Below are 17,215 nucleotides of genomic sequence, written 5' to 3' on the forward strand. Positions count from 1 at the left end.
GTAGCACCGATTTATGGTTTGTATTTTCCTGGGGGAAAAAAAAAAAAAACAGCAAGCTCATCTGCTGAAGATGTGCTAGAAAGTGACAGGGTTCAGGGCCAGCATTACGGCGGTTCAGGTAAAGGCACTGCCTGCAGTGCCAGCATCCCATATGGGTGCCAGTTTGAGTCCTGGCTGCTCCGCTTCCCTTCCAGCTCTCTGCTATGGCCTGGGAAAGCAGTAGAAGATGGCCCAAGTGTTTGGGCCTCTGCATCCCTGTGGGAGACCTGGAAGAAGCCTCTGGCTTCAGATCAGCCCAGCTCCGGCCACTGCTGCCATCTGGGGAGTGAACCAGTGGATGAAAGACCTCTCTCTCTCTCTTTCTCTCTCTGTTTAAATCTTTTTTTTAAAAGAAATGCACTCTGGGTGAAAGCAGAGAACTGTATCAAATGTAAGAGTTCTAGCACTGTGCCTGGCATATGGAAGGAAGGTGACAATACCTACCACTGCTGTTGTTGTACCATTATCACTCAGTGCCTCCCGTGTTCTCTGGAAGTGGGAAAGGGGTATGGTGGGTACAAAGAATAAGACGTCTCTGCCCACCAGGAGCTCAAGACTAGGATTGGAAAAAGATTACTATTCAATAGTATGGTAGGAACTTGAGGGAAATGTAGTGCTTGAGTTGGGACAGCACTGAAAGTTGGCCCAAGAGCTTGGACTCTTGAACCCAGATGGGAGACCCAGATGAAACTCCTGGCTCCTGGCTTCAGCCGGGCCCAGCTCTGGCTGTTGTGGTAATCTGGGTGAGTGAACCAACAGACAGAAGGTCTCTCTCTATCTCTATCTCTATCTCTATCTCTATCTCTATCTCCCCTTCTCTGTAACTCTTCCTTTCAAATAAATAAAATAAATCTTAAAAAAAAAAAGTTGTACGTTCACTAATATTAGGAAAGAGGAAAAGTTTTGAAATACTCATCATGGAGGATTGGAAAGAACACTCAGCATGGATGAGAGGGTTGCTGAGAAATGCTAGGTCTTGGTTAAAGTGGAAACAATTGTGGTGGAATGAGAAGGCCATGCCAAGGTGGCCACTGGCAAGTGGGCGTCAGTTACTCAGGAATGGCTTTGAAACCCACTTGGCAACGGAGCCTGCCTGGCAACAGGCTGTGATTGGATGGATTTGAAACCCACATGGCAAATGGAGCCTGCCTGGCAACAGGCTGTGTTTGGATGGCTTTGAATCCCACCCAGCAATGGAGCCTGCCTGGCAACAGGCTGTGATTGGATGGCTTTGGAAACTGCCTGGCAACAGGCTGTGATTGGTTGGGGCATAGACCGCCCCTTGACCAGATTGGCTGGTCTTGGCTGTATAAGCTGTTGTACCAACTGAAATAAAGGAGTCTGCGGGCTGCTTGCCTCAAGCCTGCTTTCACCCAACTCCCGGGGTCTGTGTGGTGACTCCGAGCCTCTTGCCTGGACCACCTTCCTCCTCTCAGAAACGATTCCACTGCAACATTGTTGAGAAAGGCTTTCAAATGTGTCCAATCCACCTGTGATTTTCTATAGCAGCCTAAATACAAACAAGGAGAAGGCCACAGGTGATATGACCAAAGGTGAGATTTTTTCCCAATGAACCCATCAAGGAAAAGTAAAGAAGTAAAGGGATTAAGGATAATAGTGGAAGAGTGTCCAAAAATGTTGATCCACACAGGTCTAGGGTGAGACAAGAGAAAGTTTAAACAGAGTCAAAGAGTGAAAGTCCCGATAAGTTCAGAAGAACAGCTGCGGTTGGTCAGACCTGAACAAGCAAACTGGAAGAGTGTGCGTTTGCTCAGCTAGTGCTATCATGGATTTTATTGTATCTGAGCTGGTATGGTCTAGATGATGACCGAAGGTCAGCCTCTGGTCATGTTGGTGTCTGAAGATGAATACAGGTGCTGGTAGTTGAAAACTAAAGGTGAGTTCACGCCACGGCAGGGCCCGCTTCTGTGAAATCATCATGCCCCAACTCAGAAGTCATGTAACCTTCCTTGACATTACTCTCCTAAGAGCATTTCTATTATTCTTTCCCCCTGTTTATCTCTACTTGACCGTAAACTCTTCAGGAAAAGACATTAGATCTTCCTCCACCCACCACAGTGCACGCAGTCACTCAGCATACAATGACCAATGTGTGGACGATGCCTAGTAACAAGTGCTTGACTGGGACTTCATATCGCAGGCTTCTTTCTCCAGCTCCTGGAATATTTCCCTGTTGTTATTGATAAAGACAAGTAAGCATTTCATTTCCTGTCCATAGATAATTTTCTATGAATGATGAGACATTTCCTTTTTTAAAAAGAAATTATTTTTAGATATGGAATGAAGATCATTATTTTTCCCCTCAAATAACAGTCCTCTATCACTTTTTCTCACATCAGAACCAAGCCAAGTTTTGCCTGCTGTGGAAATTAAATCTTCAGATAGATCCTTCCTTGATACAGAATCATTATTTCATTCCATGAATGATTTATTAGTTGCCTTCCATGTGTCAGGCAGTCTTGTAACAAGGCTCTGGGGATAGAATGATGAGCAAGACAATCTCCTCCCTCAGCCAGACATGTGGATGGGCGAGGAAGCAAGAAAATGGCCCAGCAAGGACTGTATCAGTCAAGATAGGATGCGGTAACCAACAGCCCCCAAGTCTCTGCGGCTGAGAGGCAACAAGGGCCTCTGCTCACCTGTGCCAAGTCTGCTGCTTATTTTAGGAACTCTCCATGGCAGCTGCCCCCCCATATAACGAGGCACCATTTCACCTTTCCATCAACCAAATTGACAATGAGAAGGAGAAGGGGGTGGGGAGCTGAGCACAAAAACAAAGAGCATGAATTCTGCTCACAAATCATCAGCCAAATTAAACTATTCGGCCACACCTGAATTCAAGGAGGTAAGATGGTTCAATCGTCTCATGTGCTCAGAAGGACAGGACTAGATACAAGTCAGCAGGGAAAGTACTTACCACAATGGCAATGCAGGAGAGATTATTTTGTAGAGTGCTCTAACAGCAAACAGAAGGAGGCAGGAATTTGGTGCAGTGGTTAAGACTGCAGGTGGTAGGGATGCCCGTATCTCATATCAAGAGCCTGGGTTCGGGGCCAGCACTGTGGCGCAGCAGGTTAACGCCCTGGCCTGAAGCGCCGGCATCCCATATGGGTGCCAGTTCTAGTCCCGGCTGCTCCACTTCCGATCCAGCTCTCTGCTATGGCCTGGGAAAGCAGTAGAAGATGGCCCAAGTCTTTGGGCCCCTGCACCCACGTGGGAGACCCAGAAGAAGCTCCTGGCTCCTGGTTTCAGATTGGCACAGTTCCAGCCATTGCAGCTAATTGGGGAGTGAATCATTGGATGGAAGACCTCTCTCTCTCTATCTCTCCCTCTCTCTTTCTCTCTCTCTCTGCCTCTCTTCTCTCTGTGTAACTCTGACTTTCAAGTAAAAATAAATAAATCTTAAAAAAAAAAAAGAGTCTGGATTTGAGTCCTGGCTCCACTCCCAATTCCAGCTTTCTGCTGATGTGCATCTAGGGAGGCAGCAGGTGCTGGCTTAAGTGGTTGGGTCCCTGCCACCCATGCAGGAGACCCTGGGTATGTCCTCAGTTCTCAGCTCCTCACTTCAGCCTGGCCCAGGCCCAGCTCTTGTAGGCATTTGGGGAGTAAACCACCAAATGGAAGATCTCTCTCTGTCTCTGTCTCTGTCTCTGTCTCTGTCTCTCTCTCTCTCTCTCTCTCTCTCACACACACACACACATACACACACTCACTAAGAAAAAAATTAAATAAATTGTCTTTGAAAACCAGCTAGGAGCAGTTTTTTTCATATCTGGGAGAGTCAGGAAGGCTTCCTGGAGGACACAATATTTCATCTGAAACCCAGAAGATGAACAGAATGTAAATAACTGAGTAGATGGCTGAAGGTGAGGTGGCCCCTTTGGGAGGAACAGCTCATATAAAGAAAGCATGGGAGATTTATCCCTTCACCTAGTCCTATTAGTGCTACAGAAGTTGCAGCCCAAAACATGGATATAATGGGGAAGTACATAGCCCATAAATATTTGCAATTATTATGTTTCAATCAAAAATAAAACAAATTTTTCAATAAACGGTAAAGAATCAAAGCTGTAAAATAAGTAATAAGTCTAAAAACACATAAATATATGCTTACACACATATATAAGCATATATATGTGTGTATATATGTATATATAAATATATACAATGTCTTCAAAAAATTAATATAAAACATATCAGAAAACTATGCATGGATATTTTTAAAGATTTGCACAAAAATAATCTTTTAATTCAGTTTTTCTACAAAGTTTTTGAAGTATACTTATATTTAATTATACATAAAAATAAAGATTAGGGGTTGGCATTTGTCACAGCAGTTATGACACTCCCTTCTGGTGTCAGAGTGCTTGGGTTTGAGTTCTGAGTCTGCTTCTGACCCCAGCTTCCTGCTAATGCCCATTCTGGAAGACAGCAGGTGATGGCTCGAGTACTTGGGTCCCTGTCACCCATGTGGGAGAGCTGGATTGAGTTCCTGCCTCCTGTCTTCAGCTGGACCCAGGACTGCTGTCCACATTTGGACAGTGAACCAGTAGGTGGAAGATTTCTGTCTGTCCCTCTGTGTGTGTGTGTATGTGTGTGTACCTGCCTTTCTTTCTCTGCCTTTCAAACAAACAAAATACATTTGAACATAACTCATAAATAAAGAGGTGGAGATAGGTATTACTGAAGTTTTGTGTTTTTTTTTTTTAACAGGCAGAGTGGATAGTGAGAGACAGATAGAAAGGTCTTCCTTTACCGTTGGTTCACCCTGCAATGGCCGCTGTGGCTGGTGCACCGTGCTGATCCGAAGCCAGAAGCCAGGTGCTTCTCCTGGTCTCCCATGGGGTACAGGGCCCAAGCACTTGGGCCATCCTCCACTGCACTCCCTGGGCCACAGCAGAGAGCTGGCCTGGAAGAGGGGCAACCGGGACAGAATCCGGTGCCCTGACCGGGACTAGAACCCGGTGTGCCGGCGCCGAAGGTAGAGGATTAACCTATTGAGCCACGGCGCCGGCCTGAAGTTTGTTTGTTTTTTTTTAATTATTTACTTTATTTGAAAGATAGAGAGTTGCCATTCACTGATTCACCCCCCCAAATGTCTACAATAGCTGGGCTGGGCCAGGCTGAACTCAGAAGCCAGGAATTCAATCTGAGTAGCAAGGACCCAAGAGTGTGAGCCATCACCTGTTGTCTCCCAGGTTATACATTAGCAAGAAGGAAGCAGAAGGGGCCAGTGCTATGGCACAGCAGGTTAGCTGCAGCCCACAGTGCCAGCATCCCATATGGGCACCAATTTGAGTCCTGGCTGCTCCTCTTCTGATCCAACTCCCTGTTAATGCATCTGGGAAAGCCGTGGAAGATGCTCCAAGTCTCTAGGCCTCTCTATCCACATGGGAGACAAATGGCCCCACCCTGGCCATTGAGGCTATTTGGGGAGTGAACCAGCTAATAAAAGATCTCTCTCTTGGCCTCTCCATCTCTCTCTGTAACTCTGCCTTTCAAGCAAATAAATAAACCTTTAAAAAAGAAAAAAGAACATTGGCACTGTGGCACAGTGGGTTAACACCTTGGCCTGGAGCACCGGCATCCCATATGGGCACTGGTTCGAGACCTGGCTGCTCCACTTCTTATCCAGCTCTCTGCTATGGCCTGAGAAAGCAGTAGAAGATGGCCCAAGTCCTTGGGCCCCTGCACCTGCATGGGAGACCCAGAATAAGTTCTTGGCTCCTAGCTTCAGATCAGCACAGCTCCAGCCATTGCAACCAACTAGGGAGTGAACCATCGGATGGAAGACCTCCCTCTCTCTTGCTCTGCCTCTCCTCTCTCTGTGTAACTCTGACTTTCAAATAAATAAATAAATCTTAAAAAAAAAAAGACTTATTAAAGAAGGAGAAGGTGAAGAAAGCAGATCTGGGATTCAACCCCAGGCTCTCTGACATGGGTTGCAGGTCCCCCAAGCAGTGTCCTAACCACTATGCCAAACGCCCAGTCCAAGCACCTCTCTAAAGCTGCATATTTCCAAACATCCTCAGATGATAAGAGCTGTCAATCCCATTTTACAGATGAGACAACTGTGAATGATGATACAAAAATGAATCTCCAAGGATACATAGCTAGTCTTGGTGGGAGCAGATTTAAACCTGTGACTATCTTAACTGAAATCCTGCTTAAACTACATTTAATTAAATTACTACCAACAGAAGTAGAACTGCCAAGTTCATTTAGAATGAGGATGATACTATATTTGAGTGAAATTTTCTTCATACAGGTACATCCGTATTAAGCAAGTCCAAACCATGAGCCAATCGTAAAGTCTAATGAATACTGTCGGTGGTGATGGCGACCCTCTGGCACAGACATCAAAGAGACACAGCTAAAGGCTTCCAGTTTGATTTTCAAGTTCCTTTCTCATACTTCTATGACCCCTCCAAATTTTCTTAGTTGGCTGGAAGCAACTCAACTCTCAGAATCATCTATCTCTTTCACTCATCTTGAACACACTTGTTAGTGCAGATTAGAACTTGTTAAAGATTAATTCTTAAAGCATCCTCAAGCTTTCTTTTCCAACAAAGGAAACATCAATTATAGGCTCACACATAAACTTTGCCCCTTTCTTGAATGCTTGCTGCCCTTTATAAATCTTAGATTTCTTCCCCTTGAGTATTTGTTCAAAGGAGAGATTTTATTGCCTCCAGGGGTTGTTAAACTGATTGCAATACTGCCTATTTAGAGCAGTTCAGTGGGAATTAAGCTGGTTCAATGCTGTCAGACCTAGAATATAGCTGTCAAATAGCATTACAAGTAAAACACCCTTGATAAGAAATAATGACCAAATGTCAATCTGTTTTTCACTACCCTTTCTACAGACTTCCCCTGCCACACAAAAAGGCAATATTTTACACTTTATAGTAATAGAACATTGCTGATATTTCTGTTAAAATTCTAGCAGTGTTTTCAATGATAAAAATATAGTTCTAAATGCAATTTGGGCTTAAGAGTGATGGAATCATTTCTTTCCTTTTAATGAAGTATTTGGCAATCTTTAAAAACTAACAAATTTTATTAATGTAAATAGGTACAGTGTTGTCTTAAAACAATTGTTCAGTATTATCACTCCACTGTTCATCCGCTCAACTAACATTTGATAAGCCCAGTGATTCTGGTATTATGCTAGACATGAGGGTTCCTTGTGAGTCATTTTAGAGTCTATGTCTAATCCTACAAGTAATATGGAGTAAAAGAAATATTTGAAACCTGATCAGATTAATTTTCAGAGAAGTTAATTTGGCTAGAGGGTGATCCCCTCATCCCTGCCATTCTCTCTCTTATCTCTCTCTTCTTTTCTTCATAGCAGATTACAAGTCATAAGTATATATAGATTTATACCCATCCATGTAAGCATAGATAGTGTCTACTTTGTTCATTATTATTTACCCAGAACCCTATTTACTACTTGCTATAGAATCCATTTGGTAATTAGTTGTATGATTAAATGAATGAACAAATATTTCAATGGATTATATATTTTATCTTGTTTATGTCTGTCACCTTTTCTAATTTCTAAATGTTAGATATATATAATGAATGAAAAACACATTGAGGGGTTTAGATTGTAATTTAAGAGATTAGAAGGCAGTTACAGTTCATTCACGATGATCTAACAAGAGGCAGTGATATCGTGGCAAAATAGGACTTGATTACATATTGAATATGTGGGAAAAAAAGGTGCTTCAGAATAGCTTACAAGTTCCTAACCTGACAAAGTGAATGTTGATACCCTCAAATAGAAAAGTTTGTATTTAACGTTAAAAGACCATCCAGCTGGGGCCAATGCTGTGACATAGTGGGTAAAGCCTCCACCTGCAGTGCCAGCAACCTGTATGAGCTCCAGTTCAAGTTCCAGCTACTGCACTTCCGATCTAGCTCCCTGTTAATGCACCAGGGAAAGCAGCAGAAGATGACCCACGTCATTGGGCCCCTGCACCCATGGGGGAGACCCAGAAGATGTTCCTGGCTCTTGGCTTTGGATTGGCCCAGCTCTGGCCATTGTGGCCATTTGGAGAGTAAACCAACAAATGGAAAACACCTTTCTCTCTCTCTCTCTCTCTCTGCCTCTCTGAAACTGCTTTTCTAATAAACCTTTTTTAAAAGAAAAAGGTCACCCACCTAATCACTGATGAAATACTATTTCTAACATTTAGAAATTAGAAAAGATGCCCAAGACACAAACAAGATAAAATATATAACCCATTGAAAATATAGCTTGCATAACTTTTTAATTTTTTAACATATTTGTGTATTTATTTTATTTGTTTGAAAGGCAGAGAGAGACAGAGACAAACAGATCTCCTATCCACAGTTCACTCCCAATCACCTGCATCAGCCAGGGCTGGGCCAGGCCAAGGCCAGGGGCCATAAACTTAGTCCAGATCTCTTAACATGAGTGGCAGAAACCCAACTACTTAAGCCATCACCTGCTGCCTCCCAAAGTGCTCATTAGCAAGAAGCTGGAGCCAGGAATGGACTCAGACACAAACTCAAGCACTCCAATATGGGATGTGGGCATCCCAAGCAGTGTTTTAACTATGTTGCCGAAGGGCCAGGATTGTGGGGTAGTAGGTTAAGCCTCTACCTGCAATGCCAGCATCCCATACGGGCTCCTGTTAGAGACCCGGCTGCTCACTTCCAATCCAGCTCCTGGCTAACATGCCTAGGAAAGCAGCAGAAGATGGCCCAAGTGCTCAGGTCCCTGCATCCATGTGGGAGACCTGGAAGAAGCTTTTGGCTCCTGGCTTGGGCCTGGCTCAGTTTCAGCTATTGAGGCCATTTAGAGAGTGAACTAGTGTATTGAAATTTCTCTCTCTCTCCTTCTCCTCCTTCTCCTCTCTCTGCAACTCTGCCTTTCAAATAAGTAAACAAAGAAAAATTATGTTGCTAAACACTCACCCCTAACAGAATTTTGTTTTAAAGATTTATTTATTTATCTGAAAGGCAGAGTTACAGAGAGGCAGAGGCAGTGGCAGAGAGAGAGGTCTTTCATCCACTGGTTCACTCCCCAATGGCCACAACCGTCAGAGCTGGGCTGATCTGAAGCCAGGAGCCAGGAGCTTCTTCCAGGTCTCCCATGTGAGTGCAGGGGCCCAAGGACTCAGGCCATCTTCTACTGCTTTCCCAGGTCATGGCAGAGAACTGGATCAGAAGAGGAACAGCCGGGACTAGAACTGGAGCCCATACGGAATGCCAGCACTTCAGGCCAAGGCTTTAACCCACTGCACCACCACCACCACCACCACCACCACCACCCCGCTTTTCTAATTTGTCTCCCACACATGTCTCCTAGCTTTGGTTTTTCCTTAGTATAAGAAAAACTAATCTCATTACACTTGGTCATGCATCTCGTTTTCCACCAAGAATAGCTTGGTTGCTACTTCACCAAACCTATTTCTGAAACACTTCTGTTGTTTCTAAAACATCAAAACCATGCCCCGTAAAGAAAGATTTTTTCATTATTGAAAATATTACCAACAACAAAAAGTGCAACAGGATCTAGAAGAAATTCTAACAGAAGTATTCTGTAAATAATGTAAGAACAGCATCATTAGAAGAGGTGTCTACCTTTCCAAGGCATCCGTTTGGAAGGGACTCGTACTCAAATGAAGCAAAGTTTCTTTAATGGCTGCCAGATCACTGGTTCCTCCCTTTAGAATACGCAGTTGAATTACTAAAGCTTTAATTGTCTTTTTTTAAAGATTTATTTATTTATTTGAAAGAGTTACACAGAGAAGGAGAGAGAGAGAGAGAGAGAAAGAGAGAGGTCTTCCATCTGCTGGTTCACTCCCAAGATGGCCGCAATGGCCGGAGCTGTGCTGATCCAAAGCCAGGATCCAGGAGCTTCTTCTGAGTCTCCCACATGGGTGCAGGGGCCCAAGGACTTGGGCCATCTTCTACTGCTTTCCCAGGCCACAGCAGAGAGCTGGATCAGAAGAGGAGCAGCCAGGTCTCAAACTGGCACCCATATGGGATGCCGGCACTTCAGGTCAGGGCATTAACCTGCTGCGCCACAGCGCCGGCCCCAGCTTTAATTGTCTTTTAACAAAAGTTTATATGAAATAAATAGTTGGTTCCGATTTGATGCATTCTTTTCTTTTTCTTTTGAATATTTTTTCTTAAATTATTTGGGTGCTTTTCAAATATTAAAAGCATGACTAACAAAAACTATAATAAGCAAGTTATTTTAACATATCATTTCTCTATTGTATGAGTCAATAATAGATGAAACAACATTTTATTATAATTCTTACAGAGTTTTTTTAACAAGTAATTTTGGTGGCAACTCGGTGCCACTGTTGAAATTATTTTAAGGTTAAAATTCTAAAATAACTAAATATTCCTGGGATTTTTGTGTTTTATTACTTTTAACCCAAACACAAAAAAAAGGCATTCCCAAATCAGAAAAAAAAATTTTAGTTGTTGAGTCAGGCATAAAATTTGGAAATTTTTTATATATATACAAACAAATGTTTATCAGGCTCCCGTCACCTTTCCTAGCCTCTCTTGAGCCTTCTACATAGCTGTGAACTAAACAAATACAGAGCTTAAATTAGACATAAAAATCATGATGATTTTAAAAATAAAAGCTCTTAGACATAATATATAAAGAGCATATTACCATTGATCAAAGCAAATTTACTTTTGCCTTCATGAGAAATGAATAATGTGCATATCTTTATAAAATGAGTTCCAGGTTAATCTCTTTTTAACTGCCCTCCTGGGTTCAACGCACGGCTGCTCTGAGCTGTTTCTGTCTTTTCTCACTTTAGGTGTACTGCATGCATTACAGCTGCATGACTTTTGGCCAATAGCTTCCCTATGCCTGTTCTGCACTCCTTCTCTGTTCTCTAGTCAACAACCTCATCTTTCTCCACCAGCCCTTATATACCTTAATATTCGTAAAGACAACACCTGTAAATCATCCCTGCTGCCAACGTTTTCAGGAACTGGGGGCCGGGGGGTGTAGCAGGCACTGAAAACGCCTTGCTGTCCTTTGCCTCACTCTCATTCATCTGACTTGAACCTGTCCTCTCCATCAAACCAAGTCTGAGATGAACCACTCAGAGTTCCCCACTTCCTTGCATCCTCTACTGAGACCTCACGGCCTCAGCCAGCCTCGTCTCCCCTCCCCTTCCCTCCTCTCCCTGCCCCGCCCCGCCCCGCCCCACCCCGCCTTGCCTCCTCTCCTCACCTCTCCTCCCTGCCCTTCCCTCACATCCTCCCACTCAGCTCACTCACGCACATACACTCAGGGTCTGTTTTCCTGGTTTCCTCCTTGATCCTCTTACTGCCTTTAACTTCCTTCTCATTACCACCAAGGAAATACTTGACTTTCCTATTTTTATGTCCCAAGCTGGATTTACTTTTCAGTTCACTCTAATTTAGCTTCTGCCTCCTGAAAGCAAAACTTTCTGAAACCATGCCTATAATGGCAGCCAACTCTGACGTCTCCCTTGTAGTCCTCTCTCACGGGGCCCTAGACCATTCCTTCTTCCTCAGAATTTTTCAACCTTATTTTTATGCTATGCACCTCTTCGATGGTCTGATGCAACCTTTGGGTTACTCAAAATATTATCCTTAAATACCTGTACAAAAATAAAATACTTGAAACTACAAAGAACACAAATTTATAAAACTACATTTTTCACTTGTGAGAGAGTGGTGTGTACTACTTAGTTAAAGCGTTACGTGAGAGGATGAGTCAGTAGGTCAAATCACTACCATGATTTTGAAATTGTGATGAGATACCTACAACTTAATGTAGCACGAATCAATTTCTGTTAATGAAATCCAGAGGTATCATAAATACTAATATGATTTGTTACCAATAATAAATTTTATTCAGTTTAGAGTTTTACATTTCATATTTAGGTCTTTGAAACATTTTAAGTTCAACTTTATGTATGACGTGAAATAGAGTTCCAACTGTATTAGAGATCAGTTGGTGAGAAGTAAAACAGTGTTACAATGTTCCCAACACATTATAATAAACAATCTATCATTTCCCACCCATTTTATGATGCCACCACATATCCACGTCTCCACACTATTTATTTTAGTTCTTTTTCTATTGTTCTTATATCTGTACCATATGGTCTATTATAAAATAGCTTTGCATATCTTCCTTGTCTTTGTTTTCTTTTTCAAAAAACAATGTCTTATTGTTATTTGTCCATGTAATTTTTTTTTTTTGACAGACAGTGAGAGAGAGAGAGAGAGAGAGAGAGAGAGAAAAGCTTTCCTTCCTTCCAAATGGCCACCACGGCCAGCATGCTGCGGCCGATCGAAAGCCAGGAGCCAGGTGCTTCCTCCTGGTTTCCCATGCCGGTGCAGGGCCCAAGTGCTTGGGTCATCCTCCACTGCACTTCTGGGCTACAGCAGAGAGCTGGACTGGAAGAGGAACAACCAGGACAGAATCCAGTGCCCCGACTGGGACTAGAACCCGGTGTGCCGGTGCCGCAGGCGGAGGATTAGCCTAGTGAGCCGCGGCACTGGCATGTCCATGTAATTTTTTTAATTTGAGTTCTTGAAAGTATGCTTCTACAATTTCTTTGGAAGTGTATAAAATGTATAGACCAATTGAGGAAGAATTTGGTATTTTTACAATAAATAATCTCAACCAAACACATTTCATCCCTCCATTTATTCTGATCTTTTAAATCCATCTTAAGAGTGAAAATTTTCTCTTTAAAGGTACTATATATTCCTTTTTTTTAAAGAAAGAATTTTTTTATATATTTGAAAAAGTGCTAGACAGAGAAGGCGAGAAACAAATCTTTCACCCATTGATTCACTCCCTAAATGGCCACAATGGAGAATTGATCCAGGCCAAATCCATGATCCCAGAACTCCATCTGGGTCTCCCACACGGGTGGCAGGGGACCAGGTACTGGGGCCATCTTCCACTGCTGTTCCAGGCATACCAGCAGGGAGCGGGATTGGAGGCAAAGCAGCTGGGACACAAACAAGCACGCCATTCCTTAAAGGATGCTTGCATTACGGGAGGCAGCTTAGCTAACTACACCACAACACCAGCCTCTTTGTATTCTGTATTATTTAATTTCCAGATACTTCAGAGTTTTCTTCTACTATATGGTGAATAATTTCTTTTCTATCATTTCTAGTTGGTTATTGTTAATATAAAGGATTGATACTTATTTTTGTAACCCTATCTTGTATCAAATAATGTTCTTGAAGTTTCACATAAGCTTTAGCTGACTACTAAATTTTGCCAGATTTTCTATGTTGATAACTATGGCAGCCACAAATGATGACTGTTATGTCTTTTCCCAATACCTCATTTAATTCTCCAGTACAATGTTGGGTCACATTAAAATAAGGATAAGTAGGGCCTGGCGCTGTGGTGCAGTGGGTTAAAGCCCCAGCCTGCAGCACTGGCATCCCTTATGGGCACTGGTTCTTGTCCTGGCTGATCTACTTCTGATCCAGCTCTCCGTTATGGCCTGGGAAAGCAGTAGAAGATGGCCCAAGTCCTTGGGTCCCTGCACCCACGTGGGAGACCCAGAAGATGCTTCTGGCTCCTGGTTTCAGATCAGCTCAGCTCTGGCTGTTGTGGTCATTTGGGGAATGAACCAGCAGATGGAAGACCTCTCTCTCTCTCTCTCTTTCTGTAACTCTTTCAAATAAATAAAATAAAAATTTAAAAAATAAGAATAAGGAGATCTTTATGTTTTCCTGAATTTTAGAAGTCCATCTTTGTTAAGTATTATTATGTTTGTTGAAGATTATTGGAAAAAAAGTCTTTATTGTATATTATCCTTTCTAGTGCCAGTTTTCTTGATGTTTTAAAGGATAGATTTATGTTAAACTATATTCAAACTTTTCTGAATGCATTTAAATCATGTAATTTTTTTCTTCTTTAGTCTCTTAATATAATGAATTACTCTGATATATTTTTAGACACAAAATCTTTGTATTCTATAGATAAACTTACTTATTGTAATTTATCATTTTATTTTATAATGTCAGATTTTCATTACCTTATATTTCACTTAACATTTTCATAGTTTTAAAATGTTTATAAGTAAAATATATTTTTAATTTTCTTCACCTTCTATAATGTCTATCTGATTTTGGAATAACTGCTAACCTAAACATTTAAAATAAATAGGACATTTAATCATTAATTTTATTATAGGAATTTCTCCTCAATTCTAAAAACTGATTTGGCCAGTTGTCATTGGCAAAATCATCATTCTATTACCCCTTTTTTTTTCTTGCTCAACTTGTCTAAAATGAAGATATTCTCTTCCTTGGAAAGTGACAAAGGCCATCTGTAAAGCCAGCTGAGCCTGGGATTTTTTTTTTCTGGGGAAAATATATTTTTTTAACTTTTATGTAATGAATATAAATTTCCAAAGTACAGCTTATGGATTATGATGGCTTTCCCCCCACCATAATTTCCCTCCCACCCGCAACCCTCCCCTCTCCTACTCCCTCTCCCTTTCCATTCACATCAAGGTTCATTTTCAATTCTCTTTATATACAGAAGATCAATTTAGTATATATTAAGTAAAGCTTTCAACAGTTTGCACCCACATAGAAACAAAGTGAAAAAACTGTTTGAGTACTAGTTATAGCATTAAATCACAATGTACAGCACATTAAGGACAGAGATCCTAAATGAAGAGTAAGTGCACAGTGACTCCTGTGGTTGACCTAACAAATTGACACTCTTGTTTATGGCATCAGTAATCACCCTAGGCTCTTGTCATGAGTTGTTAAGGCTATGGAAACCTTTTGAGTTCACCGACTCTTATCATATTTAGACAAGGTCATAGTCAAAGTGGAAGTTCTCTCCTCCCTTCAGAGAAAGGTACCTCCTTCTTTGATGACCTGTTCTTTCCACTGGGATCTCACTCGCAGAGATCTTTCATTTAGGTTTTGTTTTTTTTGTTTTTTGTTTTTGTTTTTGTTTTTGCCACAGTGCCTTGGCTTTTCATGCCTGAAATACTCTCATGGGCTTTTCAGCCAGATCCGCATGCCTTAAGGGCTGATTCTGAGGCCAGAGTGCTGTTTAGGATATCCACCATTCTATGAGTCTGCTGTGTATCTCGCTTCCCATGTTGGATCGTTCTCTCCCTTTTTTATTCTATCAGTTAGTATTAGCAGACACTAATCTTGTTTGTGTGATCCCTTTGACTCTTAGTCCTATCATTATGATCAGTTGTGAACAGAAATTGATCACTTGGACTAGTGAGATGGTATTGATACATGCCCCTTGATGGGATTGAATTGGAATCCCCTGGCATGTTTCTAACTCTACCATTTGGGGCAAGTCCGATTGAGCATGTCCCAAATTGTACATCTTCTCCTTCTCTCATTCCCACTCTTATATTTAACAGAGATCACTTGGGGAAAATATCTTTATGACTACATATTCTTTATTAGTCTTGCTTTACTCAAATTTTCAATTTATTCTTGAAACAAAGTTTGCCATTTATATTATCCCAGACATTCTTGTTTTCTTGTTTTTTTTTTCAACATTTTGGTGAACATTTATTCATAATCTTTAAATTTTATAGTATCTTTTGTATCTGCCACTATTACCTCCTTACTCTGTATTTTACCAAACTTAATTAGCCTCTCTATTTATTTCCTCATCTACAAAATGGAGATAATAACACCCACTTCATAGGATTGTTGTGAGGTCAAAACTCATTAATAGATGTAAAGAGTTTAGAACAATAGACAAGTGTACAAACGTGACAATCCAAATGTAAACACAATACAAATATCACAGTATAATTAGTTTATAAGGGTTAGCTGCTGTTGTCTATCTTATTAGTATTTTCAGAGAACAATTTCCTTTATGTGGTAATCTTCTCTAATTTGGGGGAATCTTATAGTTTATTGGCTTTGTCCCCTTTTTTGATTTTCTTCCTTATGATTTTCTTTTCCTATTGTATTCAATTTATTTTTTTCCAAATTTCTGTGCTGAAATACAGGTTTATTAATTCATTTCTTTGATTTTGTTCTATTTTCTCTATGTGAAGTACTATTTTGTCTTTTAAAAAATTTTTTACCCATTCATTTTCTTTCTATTCTAAAGGCACAGAGACAAAGAGAAAGGCACAGACAGATCTTCCATCCACTGCATCCACTCTCCAGATGCCCACAGCAGCCAGGGCTGGCCCAGCCTGCACCAGGAGAATGGAACTCAATGTGGGTTCACTCACAGGAACGGCAGGGACCCAACCCTCGAGCCTCCCAGGTGTGTATTGGCAGGCAGCCAGAATAGATGCAGACCCGGCACATCCCGAGCGGTATCTCAAACGCTGTGCCACACACGTGTCCCACCAGGTAGTCTTTTTACTTTCTTTCACCTCATGTATTTCCTAATTGGCTTATGATTACTTTTTTTTTTTTTTTTTTGACAGGCAGAGTGGACAGTGAAGAGAGAGAGAGAGAGAAAGGTCTTTCTTTTGCCATTGGTTCACCCTCCAATGGCCACTGCTGCCGGTGCGCTGTGGCTGGTGCACCGCGCTGATCCAAAGCCAGAAGCCAGGTACTTATCCTTGTCTCCCATGGGGTGCAGGGCCCAAGGACTTGGGCCATCCTCCACTGTACTCCCTGGCCACAGCAGAGAGCTGGCCTGGAAGAGGGGCAACCGGGACAGAATCCGGCGCCCCAACCATGACTAGAACCCGGTGTGCCGGCACCGCTAGGTGGAGGATTAGCCTGTTGAGCCGCGGGGCCGGCTCATGATTACTTCTTTCTCCACGATCTTTAAGTTTCTTATTGCACTATAACCTGAGAACATGATCTAAATAGTATTGCCTATTTTAATTTTACTGAAACTTCTTTGTATTTGGTAAATTTTCTAAAGTTTCATCTTTACTGGAAAATGACTGCAGTCTCTGTTGAGAGTAAGATTATATTGTTTACATATGCATGTGAATATGCTAGTTCAGACTTATCTATTATATTGTTTGTACCAGATAGTTCTTTGCTTTTGCTGTTCAATTAATTCTCAAATGATAATTTCTAATGTATCCATTTTCCCACTTGTCTTTTTATTTAAAGGGTTTTTTTTTTTAAATTAATTAATTAATTTGAAAGGCAGAGTTACAGAAAGGCAGAG

This window comes from Oryctolagus cuniculus, chromosome 7, assembly GCF_051225735.1.
Source record: "Oryctolagus cuniculus isolate XC-2025 breed Fujian yellow rabbit chromosome 7, ASM5122573v1, whole genome shotgun sequence".
In the NCBI taxonomy this organism is placed as follows: Eukaryota; Metazoa; Chordata; class Mammalia; order Lagomorpha; family Leporidae; genus Oryctolagus; species Oryctolagus cuniculus.